This window comes from Lepidochelys olivacea, assembly GCF_965140295.1.
Source record: "Lepidochelys olivacea isolate rLepOli2 genome assembly, chromosome: 5".
NCBI lineage: Eukaryota > Metazoa > Chordata > Testudines > Cheloniidae > Lepidochelys > Lepidochelys olivacea.
In genome coordinates, this window is record NC_140415.1 from 74,858,316 (window position 1) to 74,884,361 (window position 26,046).

Below are 26,046 nucleotides of genomic sequence, written 5' to 3' on the forward strand. Positions count from 1 at the left end.
CTCTGAGCATAAGCGGTCTGCGAGGCATCCGGACACTTAAGACCCAGAGTGATGCGTAAACTGGGGGAAGATAGATATTCCTCTATGTAAATTGCCTGCAGGACCTAATCCTGTAAGCGTACTCAGACCTTGCCTACTGGATGAGACCTCTATAGGTGAGCTTTGCACAAAATGAGGAGAGGAGGAGCTCCTTCCTAACTTTTAGCCCAGTGGTTAGGGTACTCACCTGAGATGTGGGAGATGCCCAGGTCAAGTACCGCCTCCACCTGAGGAGATGGGATTGTGAACTAGGCTATACCACCTCTCAGGTGTGTACCCAAACCACTGGGCTATGGGATATTCTGATGTGGGGGCACCCTAAATCTCTCCTGTTGAAATTGTTGCACTGTGGCTAACAAATAAAAAGAGTCACTGGAGCAGGGGGACTGGATCCTGGGTCTCCCACCTCCCAGTTCAGGCTAAAGAGTCAGCATCATTCTCATCCTCTCTCTGTCACTCTCTCACCCAATAACTTGAGGTGGCTAGAGTACTGAGTTAGGAGACTCAGGATCCAGTCCCTCTGCTCCAATAACTTTTTGTATTTATTATCCACAGTACAACAGCTTCAACAGGAGAGTGTGAGGGAGCCCTACATCAGAACATCCGTAGCCCAACTGTTAGGGCATTCAACTGCAAGATGGCAGATCCCTGTTCAAATCCCTTCTCCCTCTTAGATGGAGGGGGAACTTGAACATGGGGTTCTCCCACATCCCAGGTAAGTGCCCTAACCACTGGGCCAAAAGGGAGCTCCTAAATACCAAGGCCAAAAGGGACCATTGTGATAATCTAGTCTAATCTTCTGTATAACACAGGTCATGGAACTTCCCCAAAATAATTCCTCCAGCAGATCTTTTAGAAAAACATTCAATCTTGATTTTAAAATTGTAAGTGATGGAGATTCCACCATGATCCTGGTAAATTGCTCCAACGGTTAATTACCCTCAGTGTCAAAAATGTACACCTTATTTCCAGTCTGAATTTGTTTAGCTTCAACTTCCAGCCATTGGATCATGTTATACCTTTCTCTGCTGCACTGAAGAGCCCATTATGAAATATTTTTTCTCCATGTAGATGTTTATAGAGTGTAATCAAGTCACCCCTTAAGCTTCTCTTTGTTAAGCTAAATCGGGGTAGGCAAACTACGGCCCGGAGGCCGCATCCGGCCCTTCAGATGTTTTAAGCTGGCCCTCGAGCTCCTGCCAGGGAGCGGGGTCTAGGGCTTGCACCGCTCCACACATGCCGTGGCTCTGCACAGCTCCCAGAAGCAGCAGCATGTCCCCTCTCTGGCTCCTTCATGTAGAGGCAGCCAGGGGGCTCTGCACGCTGCCCCCACCCCAAGTGCCACCCTGCAGCTCCCATTGGCCAGGAACCAAAGCCAATGGGAGCTGCAGATGTGGCGCCTGTGGATGGGGCGGTGTCTGTGAATTGTGCAGGATGCAGAGCTGCCTGGCCATGCCTCCACATAGGAGCCAGAGCGGGGACATGCTGCTGCTTTCGGGAGCTGCTTGAGGTAAGCGCCATCCGGAGCTGGTGCCCCTGACCCCCTCCAGTGCCCCAACCCTCTGCCCCAGTCCTGATCCCACTCCTGCCCTCCGAACCCCTCAGTCTCACCCTCCAGCACCCCAGAGTCCACCCTGCTAGCTGCAGCCCTCACTCCCCCACCCACATGCCAACCCCCTGCCCCAGCCTGGAGCCCCCTCCCTCACCCTGAACTCCTCATTTCTGGCCCCACCCCAGAGCCCGCACCCCCAGCTGGAACCCTCACCCCCCTCCCACACCCCAAGCCCCAAGTTCGTGAGTATTCATGGCCTGCCATAAAATTTCCATACCCAGATGTGTCCCTAGGGCCAAAAAGTTTGCCCACTCCTGAGCTAAATAGATTGAGCTCTTTTGGTATGTCTACACAGCAATTAGTGCCAGCTGACTCTGACTTACAGGGCTCAGGGACTGTTTAATTGTGGTGTAGACATTCAGGTCTGGCTAGAACTCAGGCTCTAGGACCCTGCAAGATAGGAGGGTTCCAGAGCCTAAGCTCTAGCAAAGCCTAAACATCTACACTGCAATTAAACAGATCCTTAGTCCGAGCCCCATGAGCCTGATTCAGCTGCTCTAGGCCAGCCGCAGGTGCCTAATTGTAGTGTAGATATACCCTTTGAGTCTATCACTACAGACATGCTTTCTAAGGCAAGTTTTCTAATACTTTAAGCATTCTTGTGGCTCTTCTCTGAATCCTCTCTAAGTTATTGACATTCTTCTTGTGGGGACCAGAACTGGACCTAATATTCCAGCAGCAGTTGCACCAGAGCCAAATACAGAGATAAAATAACCTCTCTACTTACGATCCCCCAGCCTATGCATTCCAGGGTCACGTTAATTCTTTTGGCCACAGCCTTACACTGGGAGCTCATGTTCAGCTGGTTATCTACCCTGACCCCCAAATCTTTTTCACGGTCACTGTTTCCCAGAACAGAGTCCCCCATATCATAAGTATGGCCTACATTCTTTGTTCCTAGGTGTATACATTTACACTGAGCCATATTAAAATGCATAATGTTTGCTTGTGCCTTCTTTACCAAGTGAACCAGATCACTCTGAATTACCACTCCCCCAGGCTTGTGTCATCTGCAAAGTGATGATTTTATGTTTTCTTCCAGGTCACTGAAAAAAATGTTAAATAGGGCCAAGAATCAATCCCTGTGGAACCCCACTAGAAACAAACCTGCCTGATGAGGTTTCTTCATTTACAATTACAGTTTGAGATCTATTTGTTAGCCAGTTGTTCATCCATTTTAATATGTGTATGTTAATTTTATATTGCTCCTTCTTCTTCCAAAAATGGCATAGGCGCCTAGCTCCAAAGAGGATTCCTGGCTGTGAATTGCTAGCAGAGGTAGGTGCCTATCTCCCTGATAAGTGTGGGGCTTAACACACACCTCTGTGGTTGGCATCTCCAAGTGGCTAGTTTAGGAGGGTCCCTGCCTAGCATGCTAGCTTTTGTGAACTGTAGTCTAAGGCACCTGTCTCTCCCCATTCATTTTACAGAAGCTTAGGCGCCTAACTCAGGCTGTATGAATTGCAGTGATTTTCCAGGTGCCATTCTTTTGTGCATCCAAGCCAAGATGATGTTACAGTTGGGAGATACATCTGTGTTGAAATGAAAGAATAGAGCACGGATTAAAAAAAGTCTTAATATAGATATGTTTTTGTTCCTTTTCTTAATCTTACTGCAACAAGGAAAACCCAAACTGTAAATATGATTTCTGTCAAGACAACATTGTTGAATGCCTAGCAAAGTAATTACTCCTACACAGAGAAGATAAGATCCTTCTGTTAATCACAGCCGAGGAATTCTCAAAATTCAGATGTATGTCAAGTATGTTGAAAAGCAGTTTGACATTAGATCAGCAGATAACCATTCCTGATCTTACCACTGCTGGCCGGAAGAAGAAGCTGGGTAAATAGTTAACTTATGGGGGCCCAATCTTGAACTCATTACTTGGGCAAGGAGTCAATGGACATTTTGCCCGAATAAGGGCTATAGAATGAAGCCCGTGATTTAGGAGTTGTAAGCTTTCAACATATTTCAGCTATATTACAAGTGAACTGAAATCAGGGTAAGAGCAGGATGACCCTGTGCGATGTGCTCAAGGGAGAAATGTGGTTAGAAAGGCCACATAATCCACGCTAGGGAGAGCAGTGGCTCCACAGCATGAGATGTCCCTCCCTGGGAGCCCACAGAGAACCTCTCTGTGCCAACACCATGCAACAGGGTCTGCACAGCTGTGGGGAATGACGGAAGGGAAACAGGGCCAGGGAGCAGCTGTTTTATGCAAGATGCTGCCCTGGTCAGCCAATTGTATATCTGCCAGAAAAATCAGCAGAAATTCATGCTATTGTAGGAGCAACAATAACTTCTCATATGTGTCATTGGCTTCCCATAGAGGGGGAGTGGTGCACAGGCCTGGCCAAAGTAGGTAGTGGCAGCAGAGGTCCTGAGAAAGTCATGGATGGGGTCAGAGAACAGAGTGACTTGTCCTCTATACAGAGACTCCAGGTATGAGGAGCACAATATGGAAAAGAACTGTAGAATTTAATAGATGTTAAACCAATAGAGTTCTATAGCTATTTAATAGGGTTCTGCTATGAAATAACTCTAAAATATGTGGGTCAGATCCTCATTTGATATAAAGTGGCATCATATTGACATCAGTGCAGCTTCCAAAACGACAGCCTTCACATGGTACTCCTGTTACATGTTATCCCGGCCCTTCCTTTTCAGTTTTTATTTTGTTTCAATTTTCTCAGGAATTTATTAGTGTTTATGAAAAATAATTGAAAAATCAGTGAAAACATTAACTTTACATTTTCCTGGATAAATATCGGGGGATGCGAGGACAAAAGAAAAGCAACAAATAGAGAAAAGTAAGAATATTGAAAGTAAAAACAGGTTCATGCTGGGCTGCTGCCCATGCATCTCTCCTTCCAGGGAAGGGGGCATTCCGGCTCTTCTTTTTTTAGGACTTGAGCACTGATTGTACACATATGCATATGTATGCTTGTATGTGTGTGTGTGTGTCTTCTACACAATGAATGTAATCAAATTTTAGTTATGTGAAATGTGTTAAAGTCCTTTTCTGGGGCAGCGCAGAAGAATTGTAGGACCAGTTCTATGTGTCTGGCAACTTAACGTAGAAGGTCTGTCACATGTCAAGTGTGAGTGTCTTTAAAGAGTCCTCAAAGTGCGTAAAACTGATGTTGTAGCTCTATAAGAAAGTCATGCTGCAAAGAATGAGCAAGCTGCAAGATGCTAAATTCAGGGCTATGATCTAATTGCCACTGTGAATTATGGGAGGTATGGCCTTGCCAGGTACACCAGGCATGGTCTTATAGACGTCTCAGTCCTGGGGGAATCTAAGACTACAGGAATCTCTGCAATAATAATAATTGCTGCAATAAGAATCAGACAATTGACCATAATGAATGTTTACAAACATCCAAATATTGAATGGCCAAAGCCCGCATTACCATCTTTTCTCCATCCTGCCATGTACTCTGGTGACCTTAATAGCCCCCACTCACAACAAGATTATAGCAGAAATGATGCAGCTAGTGAGAAACTCACAGACTGGGCCTCATTTTTGACCCCAAACAATCAGCGAGTTTTCGCTTGGCCAGATGGAACACGGAACACAATTCAGACTTGTGTTTTCTGATGAAAGACAATAGTGGTGTTCCTCTGTAAGCTTCACAAACAGTACTGGAAAACTTCCTTTATGGAGCACACCACATTCTGCATTTTGGCTTTGGAATTTTGCTGATTGAATCAACACCAAAACCGCACTGGAATTTCCACAAAGTGAACTGGGTTGCACATACTGCTGGTATTGAAAACAGGATATTGTACCAAGTTGATCCCAGAAAACTAAGACCACTTTGTTCACCTTCTTATCAAAGTTGCCGTGAAACACATTCTCTGCAGCTATTGCAAGCCTTGCTGGCAGCCAGAGATAAGCACTCTTCCAACAGTATGAGAAGAGCAGTGATCCGGACACAGCAAAAGCACTAATAGAGTCATTGAACTCTGCCCTCCCAAAGAGATGGAATGAGACTGTGGAGGGTCTTGACTTCACTCTTTCCAATTGCAAAGCCTAGGCACTCCTCCATAAGCCGTAAGTCACTGACCCAGAAAAACTGCACCAACCAAAAGTGATGGCCAGTGCTGTTGCCTCACACCTTCTCTGTCACTCAAAGACCTAAATTAACAAAATGACTGGACACAAAGTTCAGAAAGAGTTCTTTCTATCTGACAAAGCACCACCACTTCACTGCCCTCATCTCTATATACTATAGAAGATAGGAACAAAGCCCTCCTGGTCACTAAAAGTGGAAAAGCTGCTGGCAAGGATGGTATTGTAACCAATTATTTTAGTTTATTATTCATTTATTGTGTGATGCTATGATTAATTAACATGTCATGTTATATATAACATATATGCTAAATAGAATTAAGATGTAAGATTATAGAAATATAAGACTGATTAGTATTTAGAAAGAAATATTATGCATTAGCTATCTAAGAAAGGAAGGCTGAAACACAAAAATGCAGAAACAAATGAACCCCATGATATTGGATGGCCAGCGCACACCATCTCAATCCATTGCCGTAATTACAGAACCATTGTCCTGGACATCAACTCTATACATAGAGTATAAAAGCCAGGAAGGAAGGGGACACTATGGACTCACAAGGACAGAGTGCATGATTCCAAGAGGCCCCATTCACAGTTGTAGCCCCTTTGGGAAGAGATGTAAATGGGAGACCCACAGCATCAGCAATGGTGAGGGGACACCATTTTTGATTTATTATTGATACTGGGACATCAATTAGCATAATCAATTATAAAAATCCAGAATTATCCTCTTTATCATCAGGACAACCTAGGGTGCTAGCAACATTTGGAAGTAACCAGGCCATAATAATCACTCTGGATCATAATATGCACTGTGGCTGATCTAAAAGAGTGGTGATACAAATAGGAGACATGAATATTTGCTTTTACGAATCTGAAGGAACCCTACAATTTACTGGGAGTAGATTTTTTGCGAAAACATGGGTACATTATAGATTTGACCAATTGCTCACTATGTGTAACTACAGCACAGACATTAGACAATCAGCCTGCTGTCATTCCCATATGTGACATTATTTCAACAATAACAAAACCAGGCATGTGTACCCTAGAAAACATTGCAGAAGGGAGAGCTGATATACAAGCATTAGTGGCTAAACATGTTGATGCTTTTGCTAAACACAAGCATGAGTGTGAAAGGATGGAAGTAACTGTTGAAATTTCAGGAGGCGATTTCCCCCCAAAGAAGCAGTATCCTTTTCCAGATCAGGTAAGACCTCATATTGCTAAGACCATTGAATCTTTGCTGCAACAAGGAATCATTCATAAGTGTACTTCAGTATGCAATTCTCCAGTTTGGCCAGTACAAAAACCAGATAGGTCATGGCGTCTTACTATTGATTATTGAAAATTAAATCGAGTGATTCCAGTTTGTGCAGCTGTTGTAGCCAAAATGCCTGACCTAAATAAATCTAAATCCCAAAGCAAAATGGTTTTCTACCATTGATATTGCCAATGGCTACTGGTCAGCACCTGTTTTAAGGAAAGTCAACACCATCTGGCTTTCATGGTGGAAGGGGTTCACAGTACCCTTTCCAAGTCTTACACCAAGGATTCTGTAACAGTCCATCTATCTTTCATGGACAAATAAAGCAAATTCTGCCTAGGTTTTCCAAATCATCTGTTTTATTTCAGTACGTAGATGACATTTGTTTCGCAACGGAGACTCAAGAGGAACATCTGGAGTGCCTGGGTGAGCTTTTACAAATCATCAAGGAAGCAGGACTGAAGTGTAACCCAACAAAGGTACAACTAGTAGTCCCAAAAGTGGTTTGGGTTTTTTTTGTTTGTTTTTGTTTTTAGGTCTCACATTGTCTCAAGGAGGTCGAACAGCAGCCCAACAGAAGGTGGATGCAATTCACGAATTGCCTATGCCCACTGACAAACTTCTTTACCCTCTTTTCTATGTGCACAGAATGTAGGTATAGGCAGAATCCCCTTTAAAAAGAAAGGTGCCCTGAGTGGGAAAACTGAGCTTCCTATGGGAAAACTCCAGCAGGAGCCATCCGTCTGCTGATAATCAATCCAGGAGTGACCCATCAGACCCTAACACTATCTAGGAGGATGTGGGTATGTCTATAATTATAACTGGTGCATGGCTCCATCTAGGAGTTATATATGCTGTAACATTCATAACTTTGTTGGTAACTTTAATAAAATTGGTAATAGTGGAGATAGTGGACCTTGTTCTTGTGATTGTATGTGTTACTTGCCTATGGTTTCATGTTTTCCTATGAGCTCTAGATCTAAACCAGGCAGACATAACTGTTGAACTTGAAACTGTAACTGCCAAAGCCGAACCCTCCACGGTGTAATAGAACATCATTAAAATTAACTTTAAATAAAAATAAAGGCTATAGCATGTATTCCAAATTCCTTAAGAGTTTAGCCAAAGGGACAAGCATGGTTGGCAGACCTATTTATTTGCGGGGAATATCCTACAAATCTGGTGTGAGGAGGAAGTCACTGTCCTTCTCAAACATGGGAAACCACCTACTGATGTCACTAGCTAATGCCCAATATCACTCCTCTCCACAACTCTCACGTCAATGAAGATGGCCTCCTACACCCTTATCTTTGAGGCCATCCTCAAAGAACAGGCCAATTTTAGACTGGTATGAAGTCTAAAACCAGATACTCACTATTACTAATCTCACTGAGGCGGGCTTCCAGCAGAATCTAAAATCCAGAACAGCACTTATAAATTTATTTGCCAACTACAACACAGTATGGGGATATGAACTATTGTTCAAGGCACGAAGGGCATCAAATGCAGTAGCACTATGCAACTCTTGGTCACAGTATTGAGTAATCATAGATACCATGTCCTTTTGAATTGGCAGATAAGGGAAGCATGCAACCTCAATGAAGGTCTGCCTCAGAAGTTCATGCTGGCTCCTTCACTATTCAACATCTATATTAGTGACTTACGTGACAAAATTTTTCAGAAATTCATTTATGCTAACGACATTGCTCTTGCAGCACAAAGCAAAGATCTTGCCACCATCAGCAATAGCTTCTCCACCAACTTGAAGATAATGGCAGAATACTTTCAATATTGGAAGGTCCTCCCCAGTGCCTTCAAATCCTTAGTAATAGCCTATTACCTAAACAAAAAGGCCTCAAGGAACCACTCAGGGCCACCTTTTGTGGTCTGAAATGAGACCTATCCGAAGTGCCTGGGGGCAACTTTGGAGAGAAGTTTGATTTTTAAGGCTCACCTGGAAAAAAGATATGAAGAAAAGTAAAAGCAAGACCTAGCCTCACCTGAAAACTTGTGGGCACAACATAAGGTGCCAATGCACACATATTTCAAACAGCGACTCTAACCCGGGTATACTCGACCACTGAATGTTGTGCACCAATCTGGGCGAGCAGGTCACATATCAGATCTCTGGATGCTCAACTTAATGGTGCAAATGAGAATCCTAAATTGAACATTAATGTCAACCCCTGTTCAATGGTTGCCCATTCTGGCACATATAACTCCATCCAAAATCTGAAAACACTCACACAGAGCTCACGAGAACAACTTGATCTTACCAGTTCATGGCCAACTTGGTCTTATCAATTTATGAGGACTTCTAGAACCTTCCAAAGACATGCCTGAAATCTTGCAAGCCCTTTGGGGATCAGGCTAAAGCTCTCAAAGCATCCTCCATGAATCCTGGCTGGCGCACATTTGGAATAATTCTGGGATAATGCTAATGTCCCATACGACACCTGATTGCTGACCTCACAAAAGAACTTCCACACTTCAGCCTATCCCAGAAACAATGGTCTGCATTGAACTATCTCACAACATCATATATCAGATGCTGTCATCTTTGGAATATAAGAAACAATGCACAATGTGAGCGTGGACACTAGTTGCAAACTGCAGACCACATTGCTTGCTTCAGTCCTTTGCTGATGGAATCTCAGATGAAACCTAGCCACTTCCAAAGGTATTCACTGGCTCACTAATCTGGACTTGGTTGAATGTTGCTAACATCTCTTGCCATATGAAAGAAGAATCAGCTTCTCCCACTGCAGTTGATTTACATCACCTGAGGATCTGGCTTAATTGAGAATGGTTCGCTTTGTACAGAGTTTTTTAACCATCCTACAGAATTCTACAGCAAGGATATAATTCTCTATTGAATTCTATAAAACAGTCCCAAAAATCTATAGAAAAGCCATCATTTGCTATTAAATTCTACAGGATTTTCCATAAGGGAAAGCTTCTTTTCTTCACATATACCCAGGCTTTTTGGATTTTGAAGGTTGCACATTGGTCTCCTACAAGGCCAAAACCCCATCCCTCTTGAGGGGAGAATTTAGCAGAAACTGTACGAGGTGAATTGTGTGGAGTTTTTAGACTGTCTTTCCCAAGGGTTTTACTGTGGGAAGGTATGATATGCTTCTTAGTTAGTAATTACACAGTAGCTTAGTTAGTAGTATTGTACTGTATGTTTTTTATTCGCCATTTCTGAAGTTCTTTTTTTCTTTATCTCTTTCTGCTTTGTTCATTGCTACTACATCCTTTCTGAGTACAGCTAAGAACTAAAGATAATAAAATTCATAGATTCTCAGTTGCTGGCCCTGTTTATACGACAAAGGTTTGAAGCTAACCCGATGGTGTTGTTTAGGGGTGAAAAAAAAGCACTCTGAGAATGTGCAAAAGATATCTGGACTGGAGAGTCAAGCCAGTTTAAGCATTTTTCATGGTGTTCTCAGCAGGACTTGATAAAATCAGGGCATCAATCAAGATCTTAGGGAAGGTGCTGAGGGAAGAGTAGATTTATTTTGGCTTTGTATGTGTTCTTACTGCGGATGAATGTGTCCCAAAGCAGACCATTATTCCGATTCTCAAAACAGCAATGAACAGTTCAGATCAGGCGGGTTGAGGGGGAGCAAGAAAAGGACAAAATTATCATACTTGTAAAAGACAGTGTTGAAGATCGATATTATAATAAAATGTTTTAAATACAATTATAGCATCAAACTGAGAGCAAATCCAATTTTAAATAATAAAAATTAGTTAGTTAAATAAGTAAAAATCATTGCTTTCAGTGTCCTTTCAGCTGACCTGAGCCCTTAGGAACACTCAGTGTGTGGAATTGCTAGGCAATACAATATTACCAAAAGAGAAACCTTTAATGATTTCAGTAGCTGAAAGAAAGAAGCTTTATTTCCCCCCACCACACACACACACTTTAATTCACAACATTAAATCTCATACAGCTGACTTTTTAAAAACCCTTCTAGCTGATGACTGTGGAAGAAAGAAAAGGATTTGTAGGGGATGAGAGAAGAGGAGAGAGAGAATAGATAGGAGAAAATGGAAGAGCTGAGAGAAAGGCTCCAGCTGAGAAGACTTTGCTGAGATTAGAACAGACTGAGAAAACAGCAGAGGTGTGTGTGTGTAAAACAGAAAGAACTAAGGAGAAAGAAAGGTACTAGAGAGAAAGAGAGAGAGAGAGAGAGAGAATGAGGAAGCTAACAAAGAAAAAAGCTGAGAAAAATGATTATACCTAGCAAAGTATTAGCTGGTTATAGGATGAGAATGTAGGAAAAATGTGACTGGCCAATCATTGATGGTCCCTGAAAAATGATAGTGACTGATGAAAACTGATCGTGTGAAACAGATTTCCTCCTCTCATCTTGTGGGAGCATAGAATTAAAAATTATAAGGGGAACTTGGGATACTGGAGCCTAAATTGTGCTGTGTTTGCATGGGTTCTGAAGCCGCATAATACTTTTGCATATTAAAGGAGAAATTAAAGGCAAACACGTTATGGCTGCTAAGAAAGAAAGGAGTGACTGAAAGCATGGTAAAAGAAATGATAAAATAATTGGAAAGAAAAGAGTATGTCTCCATTTTGGTTGATCAACATTCATCTATCAGTCAACTCACAAAGAGGTCTGATGAGTTATTTTGACCTTATTTTGGGTGCGGGAAAAGTTATGTATGATATGCAGGAGGTGAACAACAGATCCTGTGAATTGAAGTCCAGAGTATGGCCAAGACTAATGCAGCAAAAAAGAGGTGTGAGGTTGCATCACTCTGTGCATGGCCTACCCAGATTGCAACTCCAGGTGCAAGAGGAAAGCAGGTTTTACCTGACTGTTACTCCTGGGCAGGGAGGAAATTGAGAATGAGTGAGCTTGAGCTCCACCCTCTCCTATTGCACCAGCTAGTGCAGCCAAGCTGAACATAAGAGGGTTAGTATTCTATACCTTGTAAGGGGATGCTGCAAATTTACTCCTGCTCCTCAGAGCATGAGAGGAATTGTGACTGCAGCCCAATCTAGTTTTTAGGGAGTACAAGCAAACTACAGAGAAATCAATAAAAAAGGATAATTGATGCAGTTCTTTCCCAGTGATCAATTTTGAGTATGCTTTGTGTTACAGAGATGGTACATAAGCACCACAAGAACAAAAATGATATTTTACTAGTTCTGCTTGTTCATTTTTTTTAAACATTCTTTTTTAAAGGCTAAAATCTACAGGTACGGTGTTCCACACCCAGTTCAACATATCTGAATATGGAGGTTTTTCCTTTCCATTTTTCTGATCTGTCGTGCTGTCAGGAAGTAAGTGGTGAGACTTTAAAAGACAAAAAACAAACAAACAAAAAAACGATGAGTCCAGAGTTTGCCAACTTTACCTATGTTTAGTAGTACTTTATTCCACACATAGTTCCACTGCAGTCAATGGGGCTAGTCATGGACTAAGGTACTACTCAATATGAGTAAAGCTGGTAGAATCTGGCCCTGTATCATAATGATGACAACCCTGCCACTTAAACACCCTGCTTCTGTGTTGATTCTGATCTTTGTTAGAAACCAGTTTATTTTCATTGATGTCAGGAGTTACTCCTGTTTTACACTGGTGTGAGATCAGAATCATGTTCTCTGTTTTATGATGTCCTTTGATACACTGTGAGGAGAAAATATGCTGCCCCGACTTTGGAGATCATTTCCCAACCATAGCTCAACCAGGGTAGAGAATTCTGGGGTTCAGAAGAGGTTAATGAACTGGGGTAACGTATGTGATACAGAAATAGATGTGTGTGTATTCTATATATTATATCTAAGGGATTTATTCTTCTGGCACTACAGAATGGGTACCAATGTGTGATATGATTAGAGGGAAAATTGTTTATATGGTGAGTTCAGAAAATATAATGCTGAATAAGTTATGGTAAAATAAAGCTGCTGGAGAACATAATTGTTGTTTTATTGAATAATCCTTCACATTTTCTTCAAAGTGAACCTTTTGCTCAAATAAGGACTGCAAAATTTGGCCCTAATTAAGTGACCTTCACAAGACTCCTACGAGGTAGGAGAGTATTGTAATGGAACTAATTGCCCAGGGAACTAATGGGCAAATTGAGTTACGATGTAACTTGTCCTGCAGCATGAATCAGTGGCAGAGTCTGGAAGAGTGTCAGAAGTCCTGACTCCTGGAGTGAAATCCTGGCCTCACTGAAATAAATGGGAATTTTGCCATTCACTTAACTGGAATCAGGATTTCACTACTGGTGACCTGCTACACTGAATAGACAACTCTCTGCCTTATTCTAACTGAAAAATGATATTATCTTGGTGGAAGTTAAATGCCAGTGATGGACATTAAATCTCCCTCAGACTAATTATGAGAAATTAGTATTGCAATCTACAAACTAAATTTTAGTATCTTGGGCTAGCTAGGGAAGTAACTAGATTACATTTACACAAGAGGAAATTCTAGTCTTGGACTTACTGGTGATTATTAGAGCTGAAAAGCATTTGCTAATGAAGCCTGCCCTGTTACCAGACAGAGAAGATGGTGTGTGGCTGCTCATTTCCTTGGAATCATCTGCAAGCTAATCTCTCTCACTTGTGACAGGCTCAGGTAAATTCCAGGGTTGTTTAAGCAGGTTCTATCACAGTTCAGGGCAACTGCACTTGTATTCCCCCTCTATGGTTCACCAAGGGAACCCTCTCTCAGGCTTCTGGCTCCCCAGCTTTGACCTCTCTCGGGTGGAGACATCTCTCTTCTCTTCTCCTGAGGTAGGTATTATCAGGCTGCACAGTTTCCTGCCTACTCTGTAAATTCTTCAGCAAGTCAATCTGCCTGGGCAGGTCTGCTTTACCTTCTCCCCAGACATTATGAACAGCATAATTGCCCACAGTTAATTACTGCACAGTTCTTTCTAAGCAAGCACATTTATTTTTCAGGTGAAACCATTACAGAAAAAACATAACAGAACAATACACACATACTAAAAAACCTGGCGGAGTTCAACCCCAACTCCAACCTTGGGCTCTGGCAGGTGTCAGATCTTCCAATCCTTCTCTAAGTGCATAATTTGTAATGAAAGAGTTGCCAGGGCTCAAGCAATTGTTTTACTTTCATAACTGATGCAACAAGTCCAGAGGTGCTGGGGCTATAAACTGCCAAGCCTAGAGGTGTCGGGGCTCTGCCATGGCAAGCCTTGGCACAAATTAAGCACTGCCCGGTGGTCGTCCCCCACCCCCAGGATAGAAGGTCCTGTCCATTTGCTAGATCAGAAAAAAGGCCCTGAATCATTTAAAACTCAGGCTATTTATCCAAAAGTCCTTTTTTGCCTGCTGGCCTCTGGAGAATCCAGTTTGAACTAGTATATGTGAGCCTCCCCAGGAGGTGGTACATCTCTGGAGGTACGAAAGCTTATGCTCAAATAAATTGGTTAGTCTCTAAGGTGCCACAAGTACTCCTTTTCTTTTTGTGAACCTGAGTAAATTTATCTAATCACTTTCCATTGTTCCTAGCTCCTGGAGGGGCTGTGGTTACCCTCCCCCATACAATTGCATACAATCACTGGCCTACAATGATACATAAAATTAATTCAGTAAGATCTCCCAAAGATATTGCAGGAAATTGCCTTATCTGTCAGTTTCTAGTTACTCCCCTGAGGCCAACACTGATAGAACAAAATGGGAAGGAAGTGAAATACACTGGAGAGACCAGCCAGTTTGAAGATTTTTCATTAAATCAACAAAGTGGTCAGGAAACCATGTAGGAAGCTTGTTTGAGTCTTTATACAAATGGGAATTTTCCAGCTACTAACGGACACAAACTTTGATTTCTGAATCTTTGCCCTTTTCCTAATCCATATCACCAAACATAAACATAAGAATGCATCCTCTATTGATAAATATTGACATTATTGCTTAGGTTAAAGCATATAAATATATATACACAAACAGCAATAGAATTGAACAGATTATACATAAGAGGGAAATTGTGGAAAAACATTAAATTGCATGAAATAAACATCACACTAGATTTGTGTGTTATCATTTATGAAACTCCAGTCTCAGAAAATAAACTCACATATTATTCTCAACAGCATCATTTATAACATTCTTGGTGACTGGCTCTTTTACTTGTGATATATTTGAAATCAGTATCCTTCCTTGACTGCTGTGACTTCCTGTGGTGGCTGTTTGGATTTCGCATAGAATATGCATTAGAGCTCACACATAGCCAACACAAGGGCCTACACACCATTTTAGCCCTGAAGGTATAAGTGGATTTAAGCAGTGCATAGGCATTGTATGGGCCCTCTTTCCAGTAGTGAATTTTCACTGTCAGAGTTAAGTCTTTTTCTTTTTAACTGTATAAAGGCCAAATCTGGTTATAAATTACCTATATTTTCTATGGGCTAGAACACCTGGGGTAAAATCATGGCCCCCAATAAAGTAATTGGGGCCTGGATACACACAGGTATGTAAGCACCTAAGTCCCATTTCTAGGTACCACTGTGATCTGCAAAAGCCCAGCTTGGCTGATGCCTAACCCTGTGAGCAGCTAAACTCACTCAGCACATAAGTTTTTGCAATAAAAGATTATTAAGCAACTACGCTTCCACCTCCGGGCACGCACACTGCAGACTCACGGTAGGTGCCTAGATTCTATCCTGCCTACGCCCCACAAAGCACAAAGTTTGCTCACTTATTTCACATATGGAGTCCAATCCGGCAGGTGTGCCCAGAGGCTGTCTACGGATTACGTCGCATTCAAAATCCATCCAGAGGAGATGCTGATGCCCATCTTATAACTTTTAGCCCAGCGGCTAGAGCACTCACTTGGGATGTGGGAGACTCAAGGTCAAATCCCCCCTTTTGCCAGTGGTCTCCCACATCCCTCAGGAAATGCTCTAGCCACTGGGCTATGGGGTATTCTGGTGTGAGTCTCTCTGTCTGTTGAAGCTATTCCATTTTGTACAAATACTTAAATGGTCACTGGGACAGAGAGTGACTGTACAGATCAGTAGTTAGGGCACCTGCCCAGGCAAGAGGGAAATTTAAGCTGGGTCTCCCATATCCTGGGTGAGTGTTTTAACCACTAGTCTAAAAATTCTAACCTGGGCAGGCTCCTCCTCCTCTGGCTGTTTTGTTAGGTACCTTGTTTGTGGTTGTGGCTCCGTACAAAAAACAGGCACCTCTCTGCGGCCCGGACTTAGGACACAACCCTCTAGTCAGTATCTCTCATTGGTTAGCTGGCATGCTGGCTTTTGTGGATTGCATTCTAAGGTACCCCTCTTTCCTTATTCACTGTATAGGGACCCTTGGCACCTAACTCAGGCTTTGTGTATCCCATTGCTGTTCCAGTGATTTTCTAAAGGATGAAAGTAACACTTAAGGGTATATCTACACTGTGATAAAAAACAAACAAACCACGGCAGCGAGTCTCAGCGCCCAGGTCAGCTGACTTGGGCTCATGAGGCTGTGAGCTTAAAAATAGCAGAGACATTTGGGCTTGACTTGAGTGCAACAGGGAATTGGCCCTTAGGTGCAAATCCAGACCCCAGCACCAAGCACTCAGGCCAGGCACAGGGTATACATACAGAGGGACAGACAGGGAGGAATTTTCTCTCCTTTTCTCTCACAGCTTACTTCATCTAATGAGATGCATAGCTTACTCCAGCCCATTGGAACCTTGTGTGATCCTCCAGGCTCCATACTGTCCATTCTGCAGAAGGTAGTCAATGCCACAAAGGGAGTACATACACTTATAAGCCCCTCCCCACCCCCACAACCAGTCGCCTATGTGGAGCAGAACTGCACAGGTTTCAGTGCCTGGGGAACCTCCACATGTGAGGAGACAGGGGTTTGGTTAATGAACTTTTGACATTTTTGTAAAAGAAGTGGCTGTTCATGTTCATTAGTCACGATACAAATAGCGGTAAGTAGGCATTTTCAGTGTCCCCCCTCAAGACTTTGCAAGACACGTGGCCAGATTAGGTAGGAGTGGCCTACAAGATCAGGTTTAAAAATTCATCGCATGGGCTCAAATCTACATCTGAAACCAATAGCTATGGTGAGCGGTGTCTCCCCTCCCTATTGGTGTTTTCTGCCTGTCTAGAATTTTAAAATAGTCATAGTACTATTTCTGCAAAGACTGCGTTTAAAAAAATGTTCCTTAGCAGTCCACCTTCGTCCTTAATTTTCCAGCAGAGCTATAAACCCCTGCAAAGTAGGGGGCTTGTAATAAAAACTCTGCTGCCACCTTAATGATGGTAGCACATTATAATATGCAGGTTGCTGAAAGGTCTGGTTAATGAATATCAGTAGGATAAGAAAACGATGAGGGCACTTTTTAAGGTTTCCATGCTGTGATAGATTTATATCACTAATTACAATGAAAGGTGCACAGGAATCTTATGGACATTGCCTCTTTCCCCCAGAAATCCGCGCTGCCTCTTATTAATTAAATTGCATATAGGACAATATAAATCTCACAGTGCTTATTCCACTCATTTCATACATACTAATGAGGATGAGCTTCTGAAGGTAGTGATAGGAATCATTTATTCAGTGGTGGGAAAAATAACATCAGGATTCAGACCCGCTGCTGACTTTGCACACAGTTCTGCAAGATTTATGTTGGTCTATTAATAAGTAACTGAATACATTAAACAAGGTACTTGTCATTGCAAGGGTTACAAGAGACTCCTTGTTGTTCTTCCTTGAGTATTCTTTGGTGAGGAGATTAGGGGGAGATGGGCCCATTATCTAAGTCTCTTCCTTTCGCATTTCATCCATCAGTTCAAAGCTATCCTTTCCAAATAGAAACTATGCCAAAGTTCTCATCAATCATTAAAAGTCCCAGCAGCTACAAACTGGCTGATTTTGATGTGAAGTGCAAGAGTACTGCCTCTTTTTCACATAAGAAAGTGAACTACGCTATATATAAAGTTCAAACTCTATGTTACACAGTATGCATGATTAGTGAAGACAGAAGATATAGGATATTCAGCCAAACAACAACAACAACAACAACAAAGGTCTCTTTAGAGCTCATCTTTGGAAGCAAATACAACAGAACCAGAAGGTTAGAGTTTTCTGCTGCATACAATGCTGCACACATGATCAAAATGGAAAAAAAACAAAACAAAACCCCAAACCCCTGGTTGAGTTCTATAGACACTCATTTAAGCTTGAACTGAGAAAGGAAACTTTTACTTACCTTTGAGATTCGGAAACAGATAGTAGTATTCATTATACTGACACAGATGAGTGACTGCTGTTAAAATATGTCAACAATTACCCATGCAACCATCAATATAGAGCAGGTGGTGGGGGCAGGAGGAGAAGTAGGGGAGGTTTGGTTGTCATCATAAATGGCACTTTATAGCAACTGATGGTAATGATGACTTTTTAAAACAGTGACCAATTTATTCTGCCTCCAGCAGTTCTCAGAAGGCAGCCAAAATCCCTGTAATGCACTAAAAACACCCTTGGAAGAAATATTCTTTCTGGACTCCTGCAGCAGACTAGTTTACACTGTGACACAGGAGATGTGATTAGCTTTAGTATCTCAGCTTGCATATCTGCGCGTGTTATTAATGGTGATAAAAATATCCATCTCTTTCAAAACTCCAGCTGCAGTATTTGACTCTACTTGAAAAGGGAGGAGCAAATCAACTTTTTTGTGCAAATCAGTTCCAAGAATGTAGATAGCCAGGGTACTAGGTACTGAATCCTTTAGGAGGCATGGGTACCACCATGCTGGGTGCAGGTTTTAGAGCAAACACTGTTAATATATGTATGGCTAGTACCTCCTTACTGGCTAAACAACTGTTTTATATTTAGACTGCAAACTCATTGAGGTAGGGATCTTCTTTTTGGTCTGTGTTTGTACAGCACCTAGCATAATAGGGCCATGCTCCATGACTCTAGGACTTTTAGGTGCTATGGTAATACAAATAAAATAATAATACAAACAATAATTTTGTGGGGGGCATGTGCACGGCACTTGTAAGGGTCAAATTCACGTCAGAATAGTAGGCTGAAAATGAATCATGTGGAGGAGCTGAGTCAATCAGGGTGAATGGGAAAATAAAAGAATGGAATTTGGAGGTAAATTGCTTCCCATCTCTTAGCCTTCTGTTCCATAATGCAAACATAAGGGGTAGGATTTGTATGGGAGTTAGGTGCTGCACTGATTGAAGTTCAATAGAGTAGGATGCCTATCTCTGTTAGGTCCTTTTGAAGATTCCAGCCAAAACTTCCTGGAAAATTCAAAAATTAAAGAGAAAACCAAACCTGCCATTTTCTCAAGGTTTTGTTCATGGTTACAGACGTTTGAATATTCTGTGTTAGAAAAAGCAAGGCAGATAAAAACTGTTCCCAGCAGAGAACAAGAATAGGCTAAGGATCTCCTTTATATAATGGGAAGGAAACTTCAGTAAATTAACTTCCCACTTCTTCATATTTCCTTGCTTGTTACAGTTTCCTTCCACCCTAAAGCTCTTTTGAGTGACCCATTTTGTCAATGGGGATGCTTTTTCTTTGAAGTCATAATTTATCTAGAAAAAATCACTTTTTAAACATTCTTTTTTGTTAGACCTGGGAGCAGGGTGGGGATAGTAAGTCACCTCTAAGCATTTGGGTAAATTGAAAATAATATTTTTACCTCAAGGACTCAATTTTAAATTATGGCTTTTTCCTCTGAAGATTTTTTCTTAAACACATTTTCCCATTTCTTTAACATCAGATTTGGATTTAGATTGTACAAATTAGCTGTGGCTGATGGATTTATGACACACAGTCTGTCAAATGCCAAAATGTGGCTACTTAAATCATTAGCTATCAAGTGAGTCATGACTGTTGCCTGTTAGGAACATAAGAATAACCATACTGGGTCAGACCAAAGATCCAGCTAGCCCAGTATCCTGTCTTCCGACACAGTGGCCAATGCCACGTGCTTCAGAGGGACTGAACGGAACAGGTAATCATTGAGTGATCTATCCCCTGTCTCCCATTCCCAGCTTGTGGCAAACAGAGGCTATTTCACTTTGCACTCTGAAGCACTCCTTCCTCAGCTGCTGTGGGACCCTCACAACAATCATCTACCCCCTGGAAATGTGAACTATGGTGCCCTTCTGAAGCCCTTATTCTTGACTGTGTGTGCAGGCAGCAGTATGTGTCATCAATACAACACCTAGGAGATCATGTGTTTCATCTTCATGATGTACCTGGCTTCCAGGGGCCCTGAGAGTAGGAACTCTGAGGTTGTTTCCAAACCTGGGCCATTTTGATGGCATTACAAGGTAATCATGCTGCACTAGTGGGCTGGCCTACAATAATTCACAAGTAGTAGCAAATTATAGTCAAACTTTCAACAGTCAGTAACATTTCTGTAGGAAACATTAAAAGGATCAGATTCATGTTGTTGTCAAATGAGACAATCCCATCTAGCTCTAGAGATTCCCATGTTCCAGCTGGGCAATGTTTGGTTACTCTTTTGCCTTTTGATGCAAAAGCTTAGATCTTGGATTTAATATTCAACTCAGATTTCACTGAGACAATGGCAGGATCTGCTCAACAGTTTGGCACCTTGTGAAACTGAGATAAATCTTAACCTTTGCCAAATACAAAGGCTGATAAAAACACAAGTCAGTCTTTCCAGCCGAATTAAAATAAACTGCCAATGACTTTGTAGTACTCATCTACTTTGCTGTGTTAATGTGCTAACCTCCAATGGCATTGTGTGGTGTCTACAAAACACCCCTGCAGAATTAATAAATAGAACTGCAGCAGCAAGCTGTTTGCCAGAGATTTGAACACGTCCTCTCCTCAACCAATTTTCATCTATTAAACTCAGAAGAAAAATATTTGTTACCTGATTTCTCTGAGCTATCATAGCAGACAGTTTAAAGTCCCGTCCCGTGAAGACTTACCTCATGTGACTAACTTTATTCACATGAGTAAGCTCTTTGGGTGAAATCCTGGCCCCACTGAAATCAATGGCAAAACTCCCATGGACTTCAATGGGGTAAGATTTTATCCTTTGTGTTTGATGGGACAACTCATGGGAGTAAAGTTGTCTTATGCATGTAAATCTTCTAACATGCATAAATCAGGGCCACAGTTTGTTTCTTCAGCATTTCTAAAACATATTTCCCAGTAATACTGTTGTTTGAAAGTTATATTAAAAGGTTCTGATTTTGAGGGCAAGGTTATCAAAAAAGGAGATTGTTCCACGGAGAATGGTTTTCTCCACAGGCTTCAGATAATTTTTTATGTGGGAGTCCACATATGACGCATGGAAATGGAAAGAAAAAAAGTTCAAAAATATGTTTGCATAGTTTTGTTGCTCGTCTTTGGAAAACTTTTGTGTGGGGGCAGATTTTGTGACTGGGTCTCTGGAAGAGGAATATTGTACATCTCTTGCTATATCAAATAGAACATCAGATTTGACATTACTCAACTCTCGCTATATTCTCTGTTCGCTGGGCAGGGGATTTTCCATTTTATTTTCCATCATGCATTATTTGTAGCCATTTCACAAAGTTGCAAAATCATCTACATTCACACTGACTAGTATATTTTTTTTCTATTTTGAAAGGTTGTCAAGGAAGATGGATGTGAAAAACTCCCCCATCTACGCTTGTTTTAGATGCAGTTCCACCTATGCAGGTTTCTAATGTGATTTGGCCAACCAACGTGGATATGGGATCAAAAGTGATAGAATCATGTTTAAAACATATTCAAGTGTTGTTTAACCCCATCTAATCTAACCATGTCAGAAATCATCTTAACTGGAAACATGCTTTAGCATACATAGCTTTCCCAGAGTAAAATAAATATTCCTTTCACTGAAGGGAGATACTGAAACAGAGGCAGGTATTTCTTGAAAATTGAAAATTAACTTTTTATAGGTAATATAAATATTTACTAAATAACAATGTGCATAATGCTACTGGGGACTGTGCCCCTAAGGGCTTTGCTTCCCAGACAGAGACTCTGAATGAGGTGCTGCAAAGGTCTAGTTTATTACTATGCATAGCAAGTTGAAACCTACATAGAATAAAGCAGAGCTTAAGGAAGCAACTGAAACACTGAGTGATCACTGAACACCCCAAAGAGTGCTAGAGAAAAATCACTAGAGTGTCCAACAGTGCAATATAGCTCCTCATCTCAGGCCTGGTCTACAGTATGTGGTTATTGCAGAATTAGCCGAGTTACTTCGAAATAAAACTGATTCCGTCCACACGACCAAACCAGTTTTTTTTATTTAAAGGGCTCTTTAATCAGATTTCTGTACTCCATCTAGGCAAGTGGTGTAGTGCTAAAATCGAGATTGTAGTTCCAGGTTATAGGTACTGTGGACGCAATTCAACATTATTGGCCTCCGGGAGCTATCCCAGAATGCTCTCTTGTGACTGCTCTGGACAAGACTCTCAACTCTGATGCACTAGCCAGGTAGGCAGTAAAAGCCCCGGGAACTTTTGAATTTCCTGTTTGATCACCATCAGCACAGGTGACCATCAGCACAGTTCATCATCACAGGCAACCATACAGAGTCCACTATCAAAAGAGACCACGCAGTCCTGGATTCACAGACGAGCTCCAGCATGGTCCGAACGGGAGGTACTGGATCTCATTGCATGTTGGGGAGACAAATCTGTTATGGCAGAACTACGTTCCAACAAAAGAAACACAAATACATACACTAAAGTCTCCAGGGCCATGCCGGAAAGAGGCTACTCCAGGGACACAGAGCAGTGTCGTACATAAATCAAGGAGCTCAGGCAAGCGTACCAAAAAGCCAGGGAGGCAAACTGGTGGTCTGGGTCACAGCCCCATACATGCCGCTTCTACCGTGAGCTGCATGCAGTTATGGGGGGTGATACCACCACTACCCCTCCACTGTCTGGGGACACCTGCAAGGGGGGAGAAGCATGGAGAGAAGAGGATGAGTTTTGGGAGGAGGAGGACAGTGCACAGGCGGCAAGTGGGGAATCCGTTTTCCCCCCTAGCCAGGAACTATTCTTAACGCTGGAGCCAATAGCCTCCCCCAACTCCCCAGGCATGCTCCCGGACCATGACCCTGGAGAAGGCACTTCTGGTGAGTGAGAGCTTGATCGGAGCCATGCCGTGGGGGGATGGGGGGAAACCCAGCCGCACTGGGCTGTTCGCCTTTTGTTTAAAGGGCTCATCCCTGTTCAGAGCCTCATCAGAGCCACGCGGTGGGTATGTGTGGGTGTGGCAGGGGGAGGGTGTTGTGTGAAGCGATCATCCCAGAGAGCCCGCAGGCCCTCCTTTTATACAGCAAACCCACCAGGCATTGCTTGTTATGGGAAAGGGGGCCCGACAGTTTGAAAGCATTGAAATGAATGTGGAAGAAGCAGAACCCCGCGTGCCCCTAGGGCTTACCATGGCTGCCTGCAAGCTGAATTCTGTTGCCTGGCCGCATGTGGTGGCTTACTCACACCAAAGTGGCAGGCACTTTAGTATAAGAGGCAAAATGCAACCTTGTACAGAAAGAACATGTGCTGTGTACTATGAATTGCCTGTTTCACTGAGAAAGAGTGTCCCATTTGTTCTCTAAAATGTATCTTTTAAAATACTGCCCTCCCTTTTTCTCCTTGCACAGCAGGTGCAAATGTTTCAACGCAGCCCCTATCTACTCCGTCCCAGAGGCTGGTCCAGATTAGAAGGCGGAAAAAACGAACTTGGGACGACATGCAGTTCTCCTGCACTGATAGGGCCCAGCTGAATGCATGGAGGCAAACAATTGCGGAGTCGCGTAAAGTGTTACATGAATATGAAGAGAGGAGGGACATGTGCGATGAGAGCAGGCAGGATGCTATGGTCAAGCTCATGGGGGAGCAAACTGACATGCTCCGCTGTATGGTGGATCTAATGCGGGAAAGGCAGCAAGACCACAGACTGCTGCTGCAAACTCTGTATAACTGCCCTCCCTCCTCCCCAAGTTCCATAGCCTCCTCACCCAGACGCCCAACAACACGGGGGACGGGGGAAGGCTACGGGGACCCACACAGTCAACCCCAGAGGATTGCACAAGCAGCAGAAAGCTGGCATATCCTACATTTTTATTTGGTTTCTGGATTTGTCCTTCCCTCCTCCTCCACCCTCCTAACCCAATACCCCTCTCCCCCGTCTAGCTTCTGATTTCTCTCAATGTTTTGTGCAACAAATAATAAAGGATGTTTTTTAAACAATTGTGACTTTATTTCCTTTCATATATAGAGGAGGCGAGTAACTTTAAGAGAAACAAACATAACGGTCACACCGTACCCTGGCCAGTCATGAAACTGGCTTTCAAAGCTTCTCTGATGTGCAGTGCACCCTGCTGTGCTCTTCTAATCGCCCTGTTGTCTGGCTGTGCAAAACTGACCACCAGACGAGTTGCCTCAACCTCCCACCCCACCATAAACGTCTCCCCCTTACTCTCACAGATATTGTGGAGCGCACAGCAAGCAGCAATAATAATGGGAATATTGGTTGTGCTGAGATCTTACCGAGTCAGTAAACTGCGCCAGCACATTCTGCACTTGCTCAGCCTATAGTTGAACAGCTCCTGACTACTGTCCAGGCTGCCTGTGTCTGACTTCATGAGCCATGGCATTAAGGGTAGGCTGGGTCCCTGAGGATAACTATAGGCAATTCAACATCCCCAACAGTAATTTTCTGGTCTGGGAAGTAAGTTCCTTCCTGCAGCTGTTCAAACAGACCAGAGTTCCTGAAGATGCGAGCATCATGCACCTTTCCCGGCCATCCCACGTTGATGTCGGTGAAACATCCCTTGTGATCCACCAGTGCTTGCAGCATCATGGAAAAGTACCCCTTGCGGTTTATGTACTGGCTGCCCCAGTGTTCCGGGACCAAGATAGGGATATGAGTTCCGTCTATCGCCCCGCCGCAGTTAGGGAACCACAGCACATTAAGGCCATCTACAATGGTCTGCACATTTCCTAAAGTCACTACCCTTGATAGAAGCTGGTCAATGATTGCGTTGGCTACTTGCAGCACAGCAGCCCCACAGTAGATTTGCCCACTCCAAACTGATTCCCGACTGACAGGTAGCTGTCGGGCATTGCAAGCTTCCACATGGCTATGGCCACTCGCTTCTCAACTGTGAGGGCTGCTCTCATTTTGGTGTCTTTGCACTTCAGGGCTGGGGACACAAGTCACAAAGTTCCATGAAAGTGGCCCTACGCATACGAAAGTTTCTCAGCCACCGGGAATCATCCCATACCAGCAACACTATGCAGTCCCACCAGTCTGTGCTTGTTTCCCGGGCCCAGAATTGGCATTCCATGGCATGAACCTGGCCCAACATCACCATAATCTTCCAATCGCCACATGCCGTGCTTCTAGGAACTTCTGTGTCGATGTCCTCATCACTATCGTAATCGCGCTGTCGTCGCTTCCTCGCCCGGTTTTGCAGGTACTGCACATACTGCTGGATAATGCGTGAGGTATTTACAACGGTCAAAACTACAGCGGAGATCTGAGCAGGGTCCATGGCTATGGCGCCTGAACAGGTAATCCTGGAAAAAGTAGGAGAGCAGAGTGGCAGCTGAAGAGGTGCTGTTCGGTTCACGACAGCCAAAAAAAAAAGGCAGGAAATGGTTGTCTTCTGTAGCTTTCATGGAGGCGGGAACCCAGGACAGACAACCTGGAGAAGCTCGGAAGTGTGGCGGTAGCAGGAGAGCAGAGTTGGCGGCGGAAGCTGTGATGCTCGGTTCACGATGGCCGAGCAGAGTTGGCAGCGGAAGCATTCGATGAGGAAGAGAAAGATTAGATAGTAGAGATTACATAGGAAGATGAGAGGAAATGCGAGGTGGATTCATAGTAGCAGGAGAGCAGCGGTGCACCGTCTGCTGAAAGCAGTTTGGCGTCTGCACGCCAAAAAGGCGCAAAATGATTGTCTGCCGTAGCTTTCACAAGGGGAGGAGCGACTGACAACACACACCCAGAAACACCTGCAAGAATGTTTTTGTCCCATCATGCACTGGGAGCTTAACCCAGAATTTCAATGGGTGGCA